Genomic DNA, 21273 nt, shown 5'->3' with positions numbered 1-21273 from the left:
AATGCTGCTGCTGCCTCAAAGGAGAATTTACTCAACCTCTCTCCCCTGTTAAAGCTCTTTCTTACAGTCTTAAGTTGCTTATGAGAGAGCAGTTTCAGACTTGACAGCCGTTGTCGCAGAGTGATGAGGACACCTGAATTTGTCTAAAGCATTGCCCTGTCCATAAAACATGTTTTGCCTCTCCTCTGCCTGAAGTATATCCCTCTCAGCCTTCAGATGGATCTGCTGTGGCTGTGAACAGCAACTCAGTTCAGGAAGAGAAAGGGGACAGTATTGTTATGAGTCTGCAGTGGGTGGAAGTAGGCTTTATGCCCAAACCTGTCTAACTCTTGGCTCCAGCAAGTGTTAAAATATAAGCGAGGCTAGCTTCCTGATGAGGTGATCGCCTGGGTGATGGGCCATTTGTCAGGCTTCAGGGAATCAACTTCCTTCCCCCCTTTGACAGTAGATAAGCATAACAAAGGAAAAGGAGTCTTCTTACCAGTTAGAAACTTTAGTGATCACAGCAAGAGAAGAATCAATTTCCTAGGAATGGTGGTGCTCCCAATTAAGGGTTGCACCCACTTCCTCCCTAGTCACCCACATCACTACTGCGTCTTGTAACCTGAGCTCATAACCACTGCGCTTTCTGTGCTGCCACCTTATCAGCTCTTCTTGACCTTGGGCTGAGTGGATGAATGCTTTCCAGTGACAGTGAGTCTGTCAACTCTCTTTCCCAGTTCTTCTTCTCCTAGCTGTTCACCACCCAGGACTTCCCAGCTTCTGCCTTCTGAACTATGTCCCTCTGCAAACCACTGTTCCAAATCTATACTGTCCTCCTGCTCCTGGGAAGATTCAGGATCCTGATCAAGAGCCAGGGAAGGCTCCCTCCATTCCTCCTCAGTGCAGCCCTCCTCAGCACGGTCCCTGACACCATTTAGGAAAGGGGCTCTAGGTGAGATGGCAAAGGGGTGGGGCCCTCAACTCATGAATGGTTAGAAGGACAAAGCGAGAGCTGGGAGTTGAGCGGTGCAGTGATGTGAACTAAAGGGGATTATTCAGTCGTTTTTGTTTCGATTATGTATTTTGTGTTTTATATTGTGATTTTATATTGTGAACTGCCCTGAGACCTGCAGGTATAGGGCAGTATACAAATTTAAATAATAATAATCAGATGTTAAGGAGATAAATAACTATACAACTTTGAGAAGACATCTGAAGGCAGCCCTGTTTCAGAAACCTTTTAATATTTGATGTGTTGTTGTATTCCTTATATTTCATTGGAAGCTGCAATGGCATACAAGAAATAAAATATAATAATAATAATAATAATAATAATAATAATAATAATAATACATTGACACCAATCCTCTGCAGTGAATGGGGCTGATTGATAGTGGTGGGTAAACTGTCATTCAGCCCAATACAAACTTCCAAGAACTCTGGAGAACAATTTGAAAACCACTGATTTAATAAAATGCCACATTGCTAAATCCAGTATGTTTCTGGAAATTATGGTAAGTAGAAAACAAGCAAACAAATTATGGCTTTCCCTTTGAAAGTAGAAGCATGTTGGCTATGTGAGATTAGCAGTGAAAATGGTCAGCTGGTTCCTGATTAATGCGGACACCTCCCTTGCTGGGTGGCAAAATAGGTCAACAGAGCTTTCTTTCCACAGTTGCCTCGAGTAAATGGAAATGTCCGTATGCAATTCTGCAGGAGAGGGCGCATGCATTCGCATGTACACCCACTCAGCCCTTTCTTTACATAGATCCATATTTGCAAAGACTCCTCCTTTAGCGGGAAGGGGGGAATTCCTTCTTTGTAAACCTGGCACCAGCCTTTACCAGCTTCTGCTTTCAGTGGCTCAGCTTAGCAGCGATGGAAAACAGCAGAACCACCAAGTTCAGCTCGCCCGGGCAAGGCAAGGTCAGTCAATTAAAGGAGAGGAGGGGGTGAGTCGGCAGGGTGAAGAGAGGAGAGCAGGTGGGGAAGTGCAGAGTGACCAGAGCCCTAAGAACGGTGGCTCAGTTTCTAATGGCAACCATCTCAAAGGCTTTTGTCTTTGTGCCCTGCTTCGTAATTAAGTGTTAAATAGAAGTACGGCTCCGTCAGCAGAGCTTCCTTCCTGATAAAAAAAAAAACCCTTGGCTTATATTCATCTTCTGGCCTGACAGCTTATTAGAGAACTGCAGTTGGAAGATTCTGCATACTTGGGAACAGAGGAAGAGATCAAGAGATTATTCTAAAATCCCAGATTGGTCAGTGTCCAATATTGCAATGGAGACACAGCACGTGTGTGTGTGTGCAGGTAAACCATTTTGAGGCATCTAAATTTTATTAAATAAAACAGGCACTCGTAAGATTGTTAAAGCAAACGTCGGACATTTAGGTGCGCTGTGCAGGTCAATAGGCCCTGACCTGTTTTATGAATGTACGAAAATTCGGCAACACATTCACAAACCTTAATCCGATTGACAGCCATTCTTATTACATGTCTTTAAAAAACATGGAAATGCATGGATCTGTTTTGAACATATATGAAATTAAACTGGGGTTGTCAGTAATCATGTGGGACTGTCAACAGCCACCAGAATCTGGACACTCGCTACACGCATGCATAAAAATATCCTCGAGCATTTATGCAACATTTAAGAAGGTTCAGGGCAGTTCTTTGTTTATGATGTGCTCTGCACAATCTCATCCATTGTATAAATGGCCAATGATGTTTGCACATGACTGCAACTAGTAAGAAAGATCAGCAATAGACTGCAGATTGAGAAATAATGTCTAAGAGAAGACTATTGTGCCTAACAGCCGAGCAACATGTTACATTTAAGGTGCCATCGCATTTAACATACATTTTTGTTTTTGGAAATGGCACCCACATGGGGAACCAATCAGGTCTGGAGCCACAGGGCACTGGGAGGGGTGATCAATCTATCCCCCGCCATGCTAATGTCTGACAAAAATTAACCTGCTGTTGGCGCCGATATTGGACAAGGTTCACCCAATGCTAATTGCGTCCCACTGCCATCACTTTGGAACATGTTGGAAGGCAGATACCTCAAAGGCATGTAATGTATCATAGTTTGCCCGTAAGGCTGCCTAAAGATTTGGCTCTTGGCAAAGATGAGATCTGAACTGTGGACTCCACAGCTTACAATTTCAGCAGCTACAATGAACTCCAGAATATACAAACTCTTCCTTTTCCCCACATTAATATGTTACTAAGTATGTTCCAAAGTTCACAGAGGATTCTTGCTGGGGCAGCTTTTTTCCAGTCCATTTCTTCCAAACGGAAGAACGGGGAAATTAAATGACAACTGACACATTCGTACTTGAAAGTTGCTGGTTATTATCAATAAAGCATAATGAGGGGGAAAGAGTCAGTTCCTGGGGGAGAGAAACGAACACAATAGCACAGTAATATCTGTGGCCAATTTGGCTGTGTGTGTATGAACAGCCAAAATAAATCTGTGTGCTGCATGTGTAAGGACCAGTACCCCAAATTCATGATCCTCTGTATGCCACTATCTTTTAAACATTTGCTTGGGCACCAAAGCTATGGCAGCCCCCGTTCGCTTCCAAAGCATGTGAAAGGGCCTTGCTGCAAGTGTGTCAGAGGTAGGACACTAGGGGACTGACCCAGCAGAGGGGGCTAGTGATTTGGGGGGTTATCAGTGTTTCGCAACTTTGACCTGTTGCAGGACCTTAGCCAGACCTTAGCAGAGCATACGCAGAGTTCCAGAAAGCAATCAGTTGCAGGCAGGACGGACGAAGCAGGAACAAGATGCTGCTACTAGTAACTTGGTTACTTAGAGATGTTTATTATTTACAGCAGACTCTACAAGTTACTATATACAAGAACAGATACGGATCTTAACTAGCTGTCTCTTAACAAACTCCAGACGACTCTCAGAACACCACACTGACCAACACACACTCCAGTCAGTAAGGTCATAAGTCATCATGCCTGTGTGAAACCTCAACCAATGGTAGAGCTGTATCCAAGGTCTCATATCTCCAGGCAGAATAACTCCTCTCTGCTCAGTCTTCTTGGCTTTCGGCCAACTCTTAATTGACTCTGTGTGAAGCTGCACAGAATGGCCCGTAGTCAAAATCCCAACAGGCACCACCTGCGAGGCAGGAGCCAGGGTGGGAAGGGGGCGGAGGAATGATCAGAGCTCTCAGAGGCAAAGGTGGGCATTCAGGGTGTGTCGGAGGAAGAGGCTGTTCCAGAGAGGGACTGGCTAGTCAAATACCTGCCATCTCCCACCACAATGTCTCCCAGAACCAAGAGGGGTTGAAAGAGGCAAGAGCAGTGACAACTTCCATGTAGGAGAAGCCTGAGATTGTGCACGCCGAGGTCGCAAGAAGCAAGAAGCAGCAAGGTCTGGTCAGGAACGACGAATGGTGTTTCTAGCAACTGACTGAGGCTGGAAACCCTACTTTAAAAAGCTGGTTCTCATCAGGAGCAAGAAGGCTGATCAGCAGCAGGTGGAGTCACTTCGCTTTCTGCTCCTTCAGGCTGCTGCTCAGCAGGTAAAGCCGACCCCTGGCCCATGACACTCGTAAGCTGGGGGGGGTGGCACACTCCCACTGTTGTTGCAACTGCTCCGCAGGGTGCAGACCTGGGGACAGCATGTGTATCCAGGGCATCGTGGGAGTTGCTGCCAAGTACGTCCTGTTCTCAACAAAGAATTGACCATCAGATGTGTGCCTTCCTCTGTTGGGGCTGCCTAGGACAAAGAGGGAGTCAGTAACTGAACATTGCAACATATAGAATGCTGGTCTTCATTCCCAGAATCCTCTGCAAGATGCTGGAATTCCATGGAAGATGTTCAATGGTGCAGACAAGAAAACACAGAGATTCTTGAAGGTAGAAAGGGTTGGGAGGTGGACGCTATTTTAATCCTTTTCCATAGTGACTCATCTGGCTAAAAGGAATCCTGATGTTAGCTGCATTAGCTTTCTAGAAGTTTGTGAAGAATTCTGGGGCATATTACCGTATTTTTCGCTCTATAAGACGCACCAGACCACAAGACGCACCTAGTTTTTGGAGGAGGAAAACAAGAAAAAAAAAATTCTGAATCTTAGAAGCCAGAACAGCAAGAGGGATTGCTGCGCAGTGAAAGCAGCGATCCCTCTTGCTGTTCTGGCTTCTGGGATAGACGCGCAGCCTGCATTCGCTCCATAAGACGCACACACATTTCCCCTTACTTTTTAGGAGGGAAAAAGTGAGTCTTATAGAGCAAAAAATACGGTATATGTTGCAGACTCAGTTCATATGGTGCACTGTCTTGAGTGGTCGTTGTACTGCTATTGTACATGAATTCAGAGTTCAAAAAGCCTGCCCCAGCCGCACTTTCTGCAGGAAGCAATGGGAGAGGTTAAGCTGCCTTTCAGAGATGCTTGTCCACCACCGTTGATCTTCTCGGTGAGGAATCCCTGATAAGCTTCTGAAGGGCCCTAGGAAAACCACTGATCAAAGCCAGACATTTAATCAGGAAGAAGCCGGCAAACTGAACAAATGGATAGAAGCAAAAGCACTAAAAGGAATACTTTCCCCCACATAAATACATCACAGTCATGTAATGTGCAAGGAAGTTTGCCTTTACCAGCAAAACATGTTTTGACAATCTTGTAATATCAGTAATCCATTTTAACAACTCTTCAGCCAACGCATCACCACTGCTTTTGGAAATCTAGGCATTGGAGGTAAACCATATATCTCTAAGGAAGAAGCACAATTTAAAGGAAAACCCTGCCTCTTTTTATATCTTCGCATCTGGAACGCAGATTTGAAATGTTTCTGTATTAGTGGTGAGAAATGAAATACTGCAATGAAGTGGCCAAACGACTAAGGGACATAAAGCAAAGGAAGAACGAGGAAGGATACAGATCAGAGAAGCCGTGATAAGAAAACATCACACAAAACATTCCTGTGATTTTCTGCGTATCTCACAGCGGTAACCACAAATTTCAGAAAAGGCTACAATTCGAGGAAGTTAAGTCCCATTGAACTTGATGAGGCATGTATATAAGTATATAGGTTTAAGATAGGAGTGCAAAAAAATGTATTGTACAAAATGATTGCAAGACTTGTGATGGCTCATCATTCACAGTGATAGGCAGTGGAATCCAAGGCAAGTCTACTCAGCCAGAAATCTCACGGAAGTTTAATGGGCCTTATTCCCAGGTAAGCAAGCATTTGTTGTTGTTGTTTAGTCATTTAGTCGTGTCCGACTCTTCGTGACCCCATGGACCAGAGCACGCCAGGCCCTCCTGTCTTCCACTGCCTCCTGCAGTTTGGTCAAACTCATGTTTGCATCTTTGAGAACACTGTCCAACCATCTCGTCCTCTGTCGTCCCCTTCTCCTTGTGCCCTCCATCTTTCCCAACATCAGGGTCTTTTCCAGGGAGTCTTCTCTTCTCATGAGGTGGCCAAAGTATTGGAGCCTCAGGGCTGATTTCCTTCAGAATGGATAGGTTTGATCTTCTTGCAGTCCATGGGACTCTCAAGAGTCTCCTCCAGCACCATAATTCAAAAGTGAGCATAGGAAAGCAATTATGTACAAACTTACATGGAAGTAAATCCCACTGCACTTACCTCTGAGTAGATATGTATAGGTTTGTGCTGCAAGAACACCAGATTAAGCGTTGATTGGCAACATGCAAAATACATCCCCCCTGTATTATGACTATTTTGAATTTGGATGATTATACCAGGGATGGAGAACCTTCAGCTCCCCAGATATGGTTGAACTACAACTCCCAACATCCCTGATCACTGGCCATGCCAGCTGGGGCTGATGGGGAGCTGGAGTCCAGCAACAGCTTGAGGGCCTCAGGCTTCCTGTTCTTGGTTTGTACAGAGCCATAAATCATGTACATGGTGTGTTATAGCGAAACATAATCACAAGATATGGGCCCCTGCCCAACAGAGCTTACAATTTAAAATCGGGTGATGGGGAAGTCAACAGGGGGAGGAGTGGAAGGAAATGAGCAAATCTAGTAATATCTTGGTTTTGCTTTGGTTGGAGGAGGCGGTAGGCCAAAGAATTCACAGAAAACACTGTCTGTGAGGAGGAAATTGAAGAGGAAGAGGCGAAATTATGATGTAAGTGCTTTGGCACAGAATTCTAGGTATAGTGAGCAGCAAGAGAGAAAGGGCATAGTCACTTAACAGGGCAGAGCTCCTTCAGGCAGAGACGGAGAACACAAGGACATGGGCGGCAAAAATATTGGGAAGTGTTTCTCTTTCTCTCTTTTGAAATAATTTTTTATTAGTTTTTTATAAAGAGAAATAGAAAGGTTAATATCATATGTCCTTTTTTGTCCAAAACTAAAGCATTGATCTGAATACAATTAGATCACAGAGAAAAAAGAGAAAAAAGGGAAAGAAGGAGAGAGAGAGAGAGAGAAATAAAGAAGAAGCAATATACAAGAGATTAAAAGATAGACAGAGAGAAGAAAGTTCAGAAGTTAAAGAACTTCCAAGTTCTTCATCTGACCACTGTATATAAACAATATCCACTCCAGTATAACACCCTCCAAAGCCACTTTCTACAAACAAACCTAATCTTCCATCCTCAAATTCAAATGTCATCATTTCATTTTCTTTTTTGCGCAAAAGGTCTATGAAAGTTTTCCAATCTGTCATAAACATTAACAATGACTTTTCTCTGAATAAACATGTCAGTTTTGCCATCTCAGCTAAGTCCATTAATTTTAACAGCCATTCTTCCATTGTTAGAAGTGATGAGCCCTTCCATCTTTGTGCATGTAAGTCTCACTGCCAAAATCATATACTGAAGCAAAGTTCCATAGTTCTTTACTAACTGTATATCATTAAATCCCAGCAGGAAGAATTCTGGCTTCAGTTAAAAGTTAATCTTCAAAATTCTCCATATCAATTTTGGGTTGTTGTTTTTAACATGTCCAACAAGCATGATAAAATACCCCTTCCTGTGTTTTACATTTCCAACAAGTATTGGGCGTATTTTTATACATTCACTGTAGTGGGAAGTGTATTTTGAACTGCATGGGACCTCTTGGGAGACTTTTCACTTTGACCAGCACAACAGTTCTCTACACCAGATCATCACCGTTGGCCTACCCAACAATTGCACCAAGAAAATATTTTTTACAGTAAAAATCAGTGTGCAGATAGCACCACCGTGGTCTTCCGAGGCATGAAACCAAAACTAAATCACAACCTAACACACCACAATTTGTCTGTGAATTAACCTTAAATGTAGCCAAGAAGAATAATCATTTGGAGTTTAGTTCCACTAAATTCTTTCTTCCTCCCACCAAGCCCCCAGGGAAAGTCCACGACTAATTAAGTCAACCCCTTTCTCCTTGTCTAGCAAGAGACCCTTGTGAAAGGCAGGTCACTGCTATCCAGTCCAACTCTCCCCTCCCCCATATTTAAGGGAGGGGGACCCAAAGTACAATTTGCTTTTGCACCATGGTGACTCCCAGGCCCACAAGGCTTGCTTCACATTCCCAATGGCACCTGCTGGTGAGCTTGAGGTAGACTGACTTTCATCCCACAAGGCTGTCTTGCAATACAGTGGTACCTCGGGTTAAGTACTGAATTCGTTCTGGAGGTCCGTTCTTAACCTGAAACTGTTCTTAACTTGAAGCACCACTTTAGCTAATGGGGCCTCCCGCTGCCGCCGCGCCGCTGCTGCACGATTTCTGTTCTCATCCTGAAGCAAAGTTCTTAACCCGAGGTACTATTTCTGGGTTAGCGGAGTCTGTAACCTGAAGCGTATGTAACCTGAGGTACCACTGTACAAGAGACTGCCCATGTGCAGTCTTGTATTGCTTTAAAAACACCCCATAATGATATTATAGATTAAGCATTTTTTTTAAAAAAAGATTGCTTAAATGAGGGACTTTTCTGCATCCCCAAGACCTCTGTCAGGGCAGCAATGCAAGAGCAGAATCCAGTTTCCAGAATCCAATTTCCAGCAAGACAACATCCCAAGAGATAAACAAGGTCTCTGAAAGTTCCTGGGCTTCATGACTTTGCTCAGGGAACTACGCCTTATTAAGTCTTACGATTGGTATAAATATGATCTGTGTTAAGGTGAGCTGTCTGTGTCTGATGAAGTGAGTTATAGTCCGTGGAAGCTCGCGACAGAATAAGTTTGCATCTTTTCAAAAGGTGCAGCAGGGCTCTTGGTGGTTTTTGTGATGATGGACTTGCTGAACTGCGTCCTGGAATTAGGATCTGAATCGCGTTGCCTTCCTTCACATCCAAACACATTGGTTTTGTCACCGATGCGGCTTAATCGATGCAAACCTGAACCTGTGAGCGTCGGCTCCACAGGGCAGACAATGTCACAGAGATTCAGCGCTGGATTTTCCTTTGAAAAGAAGAAAGGCATTGACACGACGAGGGGAGTGAACGTGCCTGCGTGTCTGTGCACCCAGCTATATCCAATTCCCCATCCATTCCCACCACCCTTTATTTTAAGGGGGGGAGGGGACATTATAGGGGCAGAGCCCTGCTAAGAAATGTATTCAGGATATCCGCTCAGTGCTTTTTTTGGTCTGGTTGCAAAACATCTTTATTTAGACAAACCACCTGAATTTTCCCTGGACAGAGTAACTTGTGTGTCAATCCTACGTTAGGAGCTCAAGCGTTGCTTTGTTTGCATTGATTCCCTGCTCATCCAACACTGCAGTAAGTGGTTTTGCATATTAACTAAGTGCACAGTAACCTTCCTTTACCTCCTCCCAGCCCCACCTCCTCCCACCCAGCCTCAGGAATCAACACTATTGCTCAGTCAGATACTTGGAGGAAGCTGCCAGGAGGTTGCTATGGCAACTGTTCTGCTTTCAGCAGCTGCTTCCCTGGTTCCAGGCGGGGGGGGGGGGGGAGGAAAAGGGGAGGGAGGGAGACCTGGGGAGAACTAGGCGGCCTCCGATCAGAAGTTCAGATAAAGAGGGTCACTGTAATTTGCTGGCGCAGATTAAAAATAACGCAGCAGATGCAGGCGCTGGGAAGCAATAAAAACAACGTAGGTAACGCAAAAGGCCAGTCATTAAGCTGGAGCATTTGTAGATTTATTTAATTGCAGATCATGAGATTGCAGAACACCTCCCTGCTCTGCGCATCTTCCTCCTGATTGTAGGAAGGTCTCAGGGAAAAAGTCCAGGCATGCTACACAGAGCTCAGGTAGCCCTGCTGACCTTTAGACAAAGGGGAAGAAAAGTGCAAGTATGATCTGATGCATAACACCCAAAAACATGGATTTATGAAAAGGGTGGAGCATAGTGCTCTCCCTCTCTTCCCCCCACTCAAATTAGGAATGGGTGGATCTTTCTCCAAGTTCCATATTTTTCCAATCTTAAGGTCAGTTCTTCACATTTCTCATGACAGTTTGTGACTTAAGTCATCGGCATTTTAGTGCAAATTTCTCCTAAAACTTGTATGCATTCCCTCCAATATATACATTTTTGAAAAGCCATTTCCCCTAAGATGATGCATATCATTTGTACATTACTTTCACTAATACATGCATTTTTACGCATGCTCTACCCCAGTATATAAATGTTACATGCTACTTGGCCGGAAAACTGCATTGCAAAATTCAGAGAAGTGTGACTTTCGAAAGATGGTTGCATTTGTCGTCTCATATGGTAACGGAAATTGCAGGTTCGGTAGATTCATCTTTAAAGGCAAACTGAATGGAGCAGCTCCTCCATCCCTACCACACATGGGCACATAATTCATATTAAAGGCGAAAGAAGCCCATCATGGTGAAACGGTCGATTGGAAGGAACAAAACTTCCCCATAGGGCCCAGTGATCGACAGAACCTAGTCTGCCCTTTTGGAAGCCAAAAGGAGAAATCACCCTTATGACCAAAAGGGCAGAAGTTTTCCTATATACACTCTAATAAAGTCATCTGGCCCATTAAGCGTGATTTCCCCTTTTAGTGTAATTCAGACCCTGATTATCTACAAGGGATTCAATTTTGGGTTGCAAAATAGGTTTATTTATACACAGATCCATATATACACATGTACAGTGGTACCTCGGGTTACATACACTTCAGGTTACAGACTCCGCTAACCCAGAAATAGTGCTTCAGGTTAAGAACTTTGATTCAGGATGAGAACAGAAACCATGCTCTGGCGGCGCAGCGGCAGCAGGAGGCCCCATTAGCTAAAGTGGTGCTTCAGGTTAAGAACAGTTTCAGGTTAAGAACGGACCCCCGGAACGAATTAAGTACTTAACCCGAGGTACCACTGTATACCATAAACACAAACAAACATACTGTATCCTTCCAAAATCCTGTATCCCTTTCAGTCCATGAACACCTGGCACTTCAGTTCTCCAGGTTAACTGCTTCCCTGATCAGGGTGTTAAAATAATCTGATAAATGCGGTGCCTCACAGCCATTCTGTCCCTCGCAGCTTGGGCTGTGCTTGTCACTCTACGGACCACGCCTCCCTGCCGGCTTCCCGGGTCAGACCACATCTCCCACCCCCATAAACGTACTCTCGAAGACCCCAGCAGCACTGCCACTTTGCCTCTGCCTCTCTCCCTTGACAGCGATTGCCTGGAGATACACACACTTTCCCCTGACTCCCACCCTCTCTTCCTTCACCAAATCCGGAGGAACCTTCCTGCATCTCTGCCGTTTCTTAGGAAGAATAGGGGAAAGGAGATGGGCAAAAGGGACGTCCTCATGAATCTTGCTCAGAGGCGTAAAGCACCCTTTGACATAACCTTTCGACGTTCTCTTCCCCCCACACCCTTCCTGTCAAACAGCGTAGAGGTGATTAAATCAGGGTCGTTGTTGCACTTTTGAATAGCCTCCAAGAACACAACGGACATAACTGAAGGGAAAGGTTGAATTTTGAAATGGAAAAGCACCTTGCCTCTTCAGCAGTGCTGGCATCTACACTCGAAACTTTCAAAGAGGCCCCTGGCTGTGGGCACACTTAGAATCATAGATTTGTAGAGTTGGAGGAATCCTGTAGGAATTCAGCCATCCCATCAGGGGATCAAACCTGCAACCCTGGGGTTATCAGCATCACACTCTAACCAACTGAGCTATCCACGCACAGTTCTTTTCTCCCTCCCTCCTTCCCACCCCAATGCACATATAGCTTTGTTGACTCGATATCACATGTGGCACTGTGGTCTAAACCACTGAGCCTCTTGGGCTTGCCGACCAGAAGGTCAGTGGTTCGAATCTGAGCGACAGGCTGAGCTCCCGTTGCTCTGTCCCAGCTCCTGCCAACCTAGCAGTTCGAAAGCACACCAGTGCAAGTAGATAAATAGGTATCGCTGCAGCGGGAAGGTAAATAGCGTTTCCATGCGCTCTGGTTTCTGTCACAGTGTTCTGTTGTGCCAGAAGCGGTTTAGTCCTGTTGGCCACATGACCCGAAAAGCTGTCTGTGGACAAATGTTGGCTCCTCAGCCTGAAAGTGAGATCAGCACTGCAATCCCATAGTCACCTTTGACTGGACTTAACTGTTCAGGGATCTTTTACCTTTATAACAAATGCAACAGATAAATTTTAATTCAGAAATCTTCTAAGCATCTTTCCAGAAGGAGGTCATGCGCTAAGCAAATGTAGTGGTCTGAAAAGACCAATTCTCCACGCAACCACATTTAAGAAACATAAAACTCTCCAATAGAAGTATCGGCCTTCATTTGCTTGGTGATTCGACGGTCATTTTCAAAACTAGTGATTGCTAAGGATAGATTTTTAGTTAACAGCCTTATTTACCAGTGGAAGGGAGAAAAATATGAAGGTGCGTTTGATCCAAAGCTTTTCAGAGTGAGGAGCCAGTAAAGGTAAGTACAAAGGAAAGTGGCATAAATTAATTTCTTTTAGAGTTTTGCTGCTGGCTGCTCCTGGAAAAGGGCTTCATTATATATGTACGCTCATAAGTTTAAGTGAAGCGCTGGCACTCAAAAGTAGTGGCATCACTCCCCTGTGAGCCCTTAATAGACCCCATGGCTCTACTTGATATATGTAATCTGTAATACTAAAAGGAGACAAAAATGCCAGTTCTCTGAGGAGGTGGTGGTTATTGAAATACTTGACCTAAAACAGTTACCCAAGGGCACCAGATATTAATGATGCTTGTCCACTGCATTTATGGGCCAGAACAGCTCCCTCCTCAAAGGAAGCTACAACCAGGAAGAGGGAGAAAGATCAGGATAAGCAAGGGAGTGAAGGCTAGAACTGGGGAATGGAGAAGTAGGGGAGGAAGGATTCAGTATGGGAATAGTGAGGTGAGGTGAGAATATTCTCCAGAATGAGAATGAGAATATTCTCGAGAATATTCTCTGCTAGAAAATTCTCTGGAGAATATTCTCCACAAACTGTAAATTCTAATGTAAGAACCAGTTTTACAACCCACATTTTAAAAAATCTAGTAAATAATAAGCCAAGCTGTGATATTGCCAGTGTAAGTAATGAATAATGATTTTTTTAAAAAAATCCAGTTACATTACTGGGCATTGTGTCATTCACCATTGGCAGTTGGCAACATAATTAGAATTCAAAGTTGATGGGAAATATACAGTTAGTGGCAGGCTTAGTGATTAACGTGAGTCATTCATGAAATATTTTCAATTTCAAGTTTGGTGCAAAAAATCAAAGAATGTGAATTCACCGCATTGCCCCATTGAATAAAAGTATCTGTACAGTTTTTGGTTGCCATCTGAACAAGTTTACCCATTTATAAACATGTATAATTTTATCATTTTCAATGCATTAAAATTATATCATTTTCAATGCATTTAAAGGAATATTGTCCTATTTTAAATGAAAATTCTCTAATATTCTCATTAATCAAGAATATTCTCCAAAAGATTATTCTCGAGAATTTAACATCACTATATAGAAAAGATGCTAAAGAGAGAAGCTAACTAAATAATTAAAGGTTCCCTGCAATAGGATTTTATCATCGTCTTGTTAATCAAAATTATGAATCTGTGGCTTGTGCCCTTCTGAAATTTTTGAGGGTGTGATGTGGTTACCCCAAAACACATGTAAAATGGGACAGCCATTTAGGTCACAAATCATTGGGAAGGGGGGAGAAAGTTGCCAAAATGGCGGCTATTAGAAAGAGTTTTTGTGTTTTTAAACCATTTTAAAATATCAGTCCAATTTTCATTTCAGCTGCATTTTGCTAACATTGCAATGTGTGGGGTATTTTTTTTAAGATAGCTGGAAAAGTGTTTTAGCACTAATCAAAAGGTCAGCTGAAAATAAATAAAAGGGTCATCTAGTCCCAACTGCCTGCAATGGAGGAATCTCAGCTAAAGGCAGGAATCTCAACTAAAGCATCCATGGCAGATGGTCAGACGAATGATAAAATGGCAGCCACTGCAAAGGTCATAGTGAATGTGTGTTGAGCTGTGATACATTCACTTGATATGCCTTGCCTCTTAAAAAAGAAGGTGGGAGAGTAGCATAAGGGGTTCCTACACCTGTGGAGACTTTCTGCGCTCTGAGAAAAGGTGGAAGAAGGGCAGATAAACCACAGAAATAACTGGATGATAGTTTTGTGTGAATGCCCTGTGAAAAGTTGTCTGAAGCCACACCAAGCACTTGGGCTGGTGTCATTTTTTAATTTGTGGCACCATCGGGATGGCGTTTTTTGTTTCGTTGTTTATCATCTTGTCTGTGACTTTGAGGATGGTCCTGTGTGGACCAAACAACAATAAATATTCTGCAAATTTGAAACCGATCACAGGCCATCTTCCCTCAGATGGGGATGGGGCCCATTGTGTTACTTTCTCATTGCATCCGTTCATGGCTAGGAGGAATGATATTCAGTCTCTGGGCTAATGAGCAACGTGCCGAAAAAGCAGAAAAGGAAACTCAGCATTCTCCAAACTAATTTAGGCTTCCCGTTCCTGCAGAGAGATGAGGAATAAAGTAGCAGCACATGGCCTAAAACTGCCTTATTACAACTCTACTCCCAGGTGGCCAGTTCAAATGCTAACTAATAGTTCTCATGCTAACTAGCTTGGCAACACGATTTGAATGGGTGGTTGCAAGAACATCTGCCTCTCGGCTTGCACACTTGCCAACACAGACGTATGAGGCTCTCTGTTGTCGTAGGAACCTCTCGAGCAAATGGAAAGGAAAAGTGAAGCTCAAAACCACCTGCTCAAACTAACGTTTTGGCAAGCTCCTCTTTGCCCAACAGTGCTCAGTTGTGCACAGTGTGGGGAGGAGCAGGGAAGCAGCTGCAACAAACATGGCTTCGTGCGTCTTGCAAGGTCTGGATATCCCAGTTAACTGCATATGTCACGCATGTTGTTGCAACCTCTAAGGGTTCATGTTTCCTTTTGGGAACGAGGCACAGCGGAGACTTTAGTGTCTTAATTATAGATGGTTTATTTACACATATATACAACCTGGGCCTACGATGGAGGGATTCACAGCATAATCACTCCCAGAGGGTCTTGCTTCTCTCCTAGCTGCAGTCTTGGAATCCAGCAGACATCAAACATCATGTTCTCTCTGCTGCTTTGTGTCTCGGTCACACAACTTACATTGCCCCCCCCCCGTAAACTCTGCCTTTATCAGTCTGCCCATTTGACAGAGTCCTTTGCTCCTCTGTTCTCTTAATGACTTATCACCTCAGGCAATTACCTCATAAGGAACGTATCCTTGCTTAATGAGTTTTCAATACTTGCTGATTCCGGGGGATTGGAAGCATCTAGCACACAATTTAATACACACAGGTCTGGCACCCAGTTTTAACACCCCAAGCCTTTATTTTAGCTTGATCTGGAGATTATAGAGGTCTGGCACTCATAACAATATAACAAGAATGGAAAAGCATCCTCATGATGCTTTCATTGGCTGTTTCCCAAGGCAGGAATGAAGGAATGGAGAGGGTGCCTGGAGGATATATATACTGCATGAAACTCCTCATTTCTTTGGACTTGTTGTGGACTTGATCACGCAAGTGCCTTCTGCTATCTGGAGAGCAGAATAAACTCTTTCTTTGAATCCACCTCGGTGTCATTTGACTTCCTTCCTCCTGTCCAGGAGCAACGCAGACCCAATCGGTGAACTCCAGTAAGGCTACAGGAAGAAGCAGCCAGCGGGTGGCAAGAAGGTGGAGGACCAAAAAGAGTAAGCAGGCCTGGGCAGGCAGCCACATTGGGTTCCTGTCTGTCTGGGGAAGCTCCCTAGCAGAGCAAAGAAGGCATTGCCTATGCTAGTGGTGGAGGCAGGGTTTCAGAGACGGGTAAAAGGGGTGCAAGAAGGGGGAGGCGGAAAAGGAGGGACCGTGTCTACGGTAAACGTCACAATGGTGGTGGCAGGGATGGGGAAAAGGCAAGGGTCTGGGTCTAAGTTTGCATAAGACTTCTGGGCTGCCTAGCAAATTTCACACAAAGTATTCCTGGGAAAAAATCAAGAGGCTCTATGTTCAGATCTTGCACAGCATCTCCTGCTCTTTGATTCTAACATTGGTTAAAAAAGCTAGGCTGGCATTCATCTATAGATAAACGAATAAAGAAGAACATCATCATGTGGGTCAATTGCAGCCAGTTAATCTACGTAACTTTCCGTCAGAAGCTCATCGTTGTGACATCCGAGGACCCAAAAATGATGGCTTATCTAAAAGCCATAAATTACACGAGAGATTTGATTGAAAGTAAATTAATTGACATCACCACCTATGAGATCAGATGGTTGCAGTTCCCAGGCCCAACACACGCATGCATTTATTTCATTGCATGAAACATGCTGTTTTCAAAGTATTGTTGCAAGATTTGCTTTACCCCCCTCCCACGGCAGTCACTAAAATATGAATAAAGAAGTCTTAGTTGTTGCCTTAAAAAAAATATCCATTAGAGCTTTCTTGTTGCCACCCAGCCATAAAATGTTGTATTTATTTTCTTCACTCATAAATTCCCCTTTTATCAGTTAACCACCTCCACCTCCCCTCTGAACTGAGGCGAGTGCCCACGCTGATGCAATTTCAGTACTTGCTGAAAACATATTTATTTTTGGAGGCTTTCCCTGACCACTCATACCAGATGGATTCCTTTAACCACCTGCGACTGACCTAGCAGCTGCTGTTTGATTCTGAATGTTGTCATTCTACCGTATTTTTAGATATCGCTTTGTAATTAGGTATGAAAAGCGGTGCAAGAAAACAAACAAACAAATAAATAAATGACTGCATGATGAATTGTCTTTCTAGAGACATAAGAGCACAAGGCTACTGAATGAAAATCAGGCAATTGATTAATAAAATTATGAGCTTAACAAGAATCTGAGAGCATTTATCTTTTTTTGTTAATGCACACAGTAGCCCCAATCCAACAAAGCACACAAAGAAAGCAGTGGGAGTTGTGAAAAAAAAGGCTGATTATCTTCTCTGGTGAGAAATAGGAGAGCAGGCAGAAGGTGAAATCCAGTCCCTTTTGCTCTTCTCACGAGTAGCTGATCTTCATAGTCTGCAACTTATTTGCAAGGCTAGGCAGCAGGTATCTGTTGGATCAGGAAGGGGAACAAAACCTATTTGCCTGTCCAGCATGTACAATCCTTAGCTGGATCAGGGGGCGGGTGGGTAAAAATTAAAGAAATTCCAGACCAAGAAATCATAGCCTGTATTGCTACTGCAGCAAAGATGCTTGATCTGCTAAGGATGGAAAGATGAACAAAATTCCAGGTGAAGGAACAAGTAGGACCCGAAGCCAACTGGCAAGAAAGGTGAGGTACAACCGCAAGAAGGGCAAATAAATATAGTGCTATGAGTTTGTAGGAGCCAGACGACTGCAATTCCTGGATCCAGCATGTGTTAAAAGCTAATCAAGCCAGGCTCGCTTCCTAATGAGGCAATTGCCTGGGTGATGAGCCATTAAGGGGGATTTACGGGCCCGGTGCGAGGGTGGGACCACCTCCCTCAACTTGCAGATAGAGGGAAGGACAAAAGCCAGAGTTGAGCAGTTATGTAAGCTAGAGGCTGGAGGAAAAACCAGTGGGCTGGAAAGGCAGAGAGAGGGCTGTGGCTGATCTCTGCTTGAATCCAAGCCTGTGGCTAGGTGAGAAACAAGGCCCTTTTGGGGTGTTAATACTGTGAACCTCTCCACCGCAGGCTCAGGTTGTATATAAACCATGTATCATAAAGACAACGCGCTCTCCACTGTGCCTCATTCCCAAAAGGAAACACGGACCCTGGCTGAGGCTCTGGATCCCTTGGGATCTTGCACCGCTCAGAGATTGGGGTGGCGTGAAACACGATTGTTCACTCACTTCTGGAACTCACAAGTCAGAACTAGAAATAGTAGGAGGCATGTGGCTGCCTCTGAACTCAGCCGCCCCTAGGTTTTCCCCTCCTTTCCCCCAGGAACATCTAATAATATAAAAAGAAAGGTGTTGTGTGACATCATCCTGCTCCGTGTTTCCTCCATTTCCACTTCATTGACTGTTGCCTGCCTGCGCTGGCAAAGCTCAAAATACATTGCATGTTGCAGAACGGAAATACTGCTTGTTTTAATTGGGAAGCCCAAGTCCGCCATTACGTCTAGTTTCAGCTAGATGAACCACACACTCTCTCGTTGTCAGGAAGTAGGACTTGGATGGTCCCACTTTCCATCCGCTCTGTCATTGCTGCCATAATGATAGAGATAACAATAGTAATTTTATACCGTATTTTTTGCTCTATAAGACTCACTTTTTCCCTCCTAAAAAGTAAGGGGAAATGTGTGTGCGTCTTATGGAGCGAATGCAGGCTGCGCAGCTATCCCAGAAGCCAGAACAGCAAGAGGGATCGCTGCTTTCGCTGCACAGCAATCCCTTTTGCTGTTCTGGTTTCTGAGATTCAGAATATTTTTTTTCTTGTTTTCCTCCTCCAAAAACTAGGTGCGTCTTGTGGTCTGGTGCATCTTATAGAGCGAAAAATACGGTAATTTACAGTGGAACCTTGACTTACGTAGAAGAAGAAGAAGAAGAAGAAGAAGAAGAAGAAGAAGAAGAAGAAGAAATAATTTTTATTTATACCCTGCCATTCCCAGTTCAAAAACCGGGTTCAGGACGGCTAACAACAAATTTAAAACACTTAATTGCAAAAGCAGCATAAAATACAGTATAAAAACATGAATAACAATAAAATTCAAAATTCAAAAATCACTTTAGGGGAGATAATCCCCAGGGCTGGCTGGCTGAATTGGTCCTACTTGGGCCAGCGAGGAGGCTAGGGGAGAATTAGCTGTGGGGTCTCAGAGTGGGTGATCTTCATAAAAGGGGAGGGGGAGGGAAGAGAAGGGAAGGGAAGGGAAATAAAAGATCAGGCTGAATTCAAATTGAAGGCCAGGTGGAATAGCTCTGTCTTACATGCCCGATGGAAGGAGCTTAATTCCTGCAGGGCCCTGGTCTCATGGGACAGAGCATTCCACCAGGTCAGAGCCATCACTGAAAAGGCCCTGGCCCTGGTGGAGAATAGTCTGACTTCCTTAGGGCCCGGGATCTCTAAACTATGGTTATTCATGGACCTTAAGGTATGACTCTACTTACGTACAATTCCAGTTATGACCTTCAGTAGATGCTTTGACTTATGAACTTTCCTCTAAATATGAACAGAGGCCTTGCCAGCAGCCCAGAGCTTGCCCGGCCGGCTGCAGGGCAGCATTGAGGCCTCTGCTGCTGGGGAGAGGACCCCCATCCCACCCGCAAAGCTGTGGAAGAGGTGCCGCCTGCAAGAGGCACAGCAGGGTGCACTGCAGCCCCAAACCTAACCCCAAACCCCACTGAGGAACTAACCTGAGGAAGCCCAGAGAAGAACCTGGCCTGGCAAGAAAAAAAAGTGAATCAGCTCTTTACTGACCCTTGCCCCAGTAGCCAGGTAAGCCCACTCATCCTCAGTGCACATAAGGGGGGGGGTTAATTTTTTTCCATCTACAATGCTGTCTTATTTATTTTATAGTACAGTACATTGATTATTGCCTTCATTTTATGGCTCTATGGTCTCGTTAGACAGCAAAATCCGTATTAAATTGCTGTTTTAGAGGGTGTTTTTCCTTGTCTAGAATGGATCAATTCACTTTCCCATTACTTTCTATGGAAAAGTGCGCCTCTACTTATGTACGTTTCTATTTACGACCGGACCTCCGGAACTGATTATGGTTGTAAGTAGAGGTTCCACTGTATTAATAGTAATCAAAGCCCAAAGTCCTGGCACATTTCTGTCAGTGAAATTCTGCTTGCAGTAGCTAGGAGTGGCAGAGTAGAAGGAGCTTGGGAGCAGCTGAATGCTGCTCTCTGGAACATCTTGGGTTCGTCTGAGGCAGTGTGGTATCATGGCAGCTCCTTGGAGTTCTGGTAACACTGAAATCAGAACGGATATTCTGTTTGGGCCAGTACTGAAAAAAAGCCCCAGTAAATGAAAGCATATTCAGGCAACCCTTCTGAGAATCATAAAATCATAGATCTGTAGAGTTGGAAGGGACCCAGGGGTCATCTAGTCCAACCCTCTGCAATGGAGGAATCTCAACTAAAGCATCCAGGACAAATGCGCCCCCTCCCACCTCTGCTTCAAAACCTCCAATGACTTAAGGTCCACCACAAACTCAAGGGAGGACCACAGGTCTGTGTAGGTGCCTTGCATTAGAAGAGACTCTACACCCATACCAAGGTACACACATGCAGAAATTCTTGGCATGAGGAGGGATCAGTGTTCTCCTTCACATGGAGAATCTGTATTTCGATTTCAGTGTTTTGATTTCTGGGAATGGAGTTGAGAGATGACCTAATCTGGTGAGAAAACAGTAAAGACCTGATGAAGAGAGAACAGCAGAGGTTATATTTTCTGAGAATCCTCCGGAAAAATAATCTCTCAAAGGACCTGTTGATGGCATTTTACCATTGTGCATTAACTTATGGTCTGTGTGCGTGGTTTGGGAGCTGCACGGTCAGGGAAAAGCCAATGCTGTCCAGGGTTGTAAAGACTGCAGAGAGAATAATTGGGTGCACTCTTCCCACCTTGGATCAAATCTATGCTTCCAGGTGCCACAAGAAAGCTGCAGAGACAGTGCAGGATAGTGCACACCCCGGAAACAATCTCTTTCAGCTTCTGCCTTCTGGAAGAAGGTACAGGGTTATAAAGACTAGGACTAGCCGCCTGAGAAACAGTTTTTATCCAAATGCAATTTTGGTTTTAAAAGCAGTGTTAGGTAGTCTCTGTGGGAGTATATTGTATTTAATTATGAGGTATCAGAGTTTTTAGGGGGTTAACCAGGCTGGGATAGCAGGCTTGTTGGTTTTTGAATGTCTGA

The 21273-nt window shown here is 44.2% G+C and overlaps 1 long non-coding RNA gene across 1 annotated transcript in view; it reads left to right on the top strand.

Moving 5' to 3' along the window:
* The first annotated feature begins 1696 nt into the window (after nt 1–1696).
* Nucleotides 1697–21273, top strand: part of LOC308475940 — a 34545-nt gene continuing 14968 nt past the window's right edge. Inside the window, exon 1 of the long non-coding RNA XR_013985562.1 lies at nt 1697–1908. This is a non-coding gene — a long non-coding RNA (uncharacterized lncRNA). The remainder of the gene's footprint in view (nt 1909–21273) is intronic.

Source organism: Podarcis pityusensis, assembly GCF_964106645.2.
Source record: "Podarcis pityusensis genome assembly, chromosome: 4".
Classification (NCBI taxonomy): Eukaryota; Metazoa; Chordata; class Lepidosauria; order Squamata; family Lacertidae; genus Podarcis; species Podarcis pityusensis.
The sequence above is the reverse complement of the archived record's forward strand: the minus strand, read 5'-3'. Positions and strand labels throughout refer to the sequence as shown.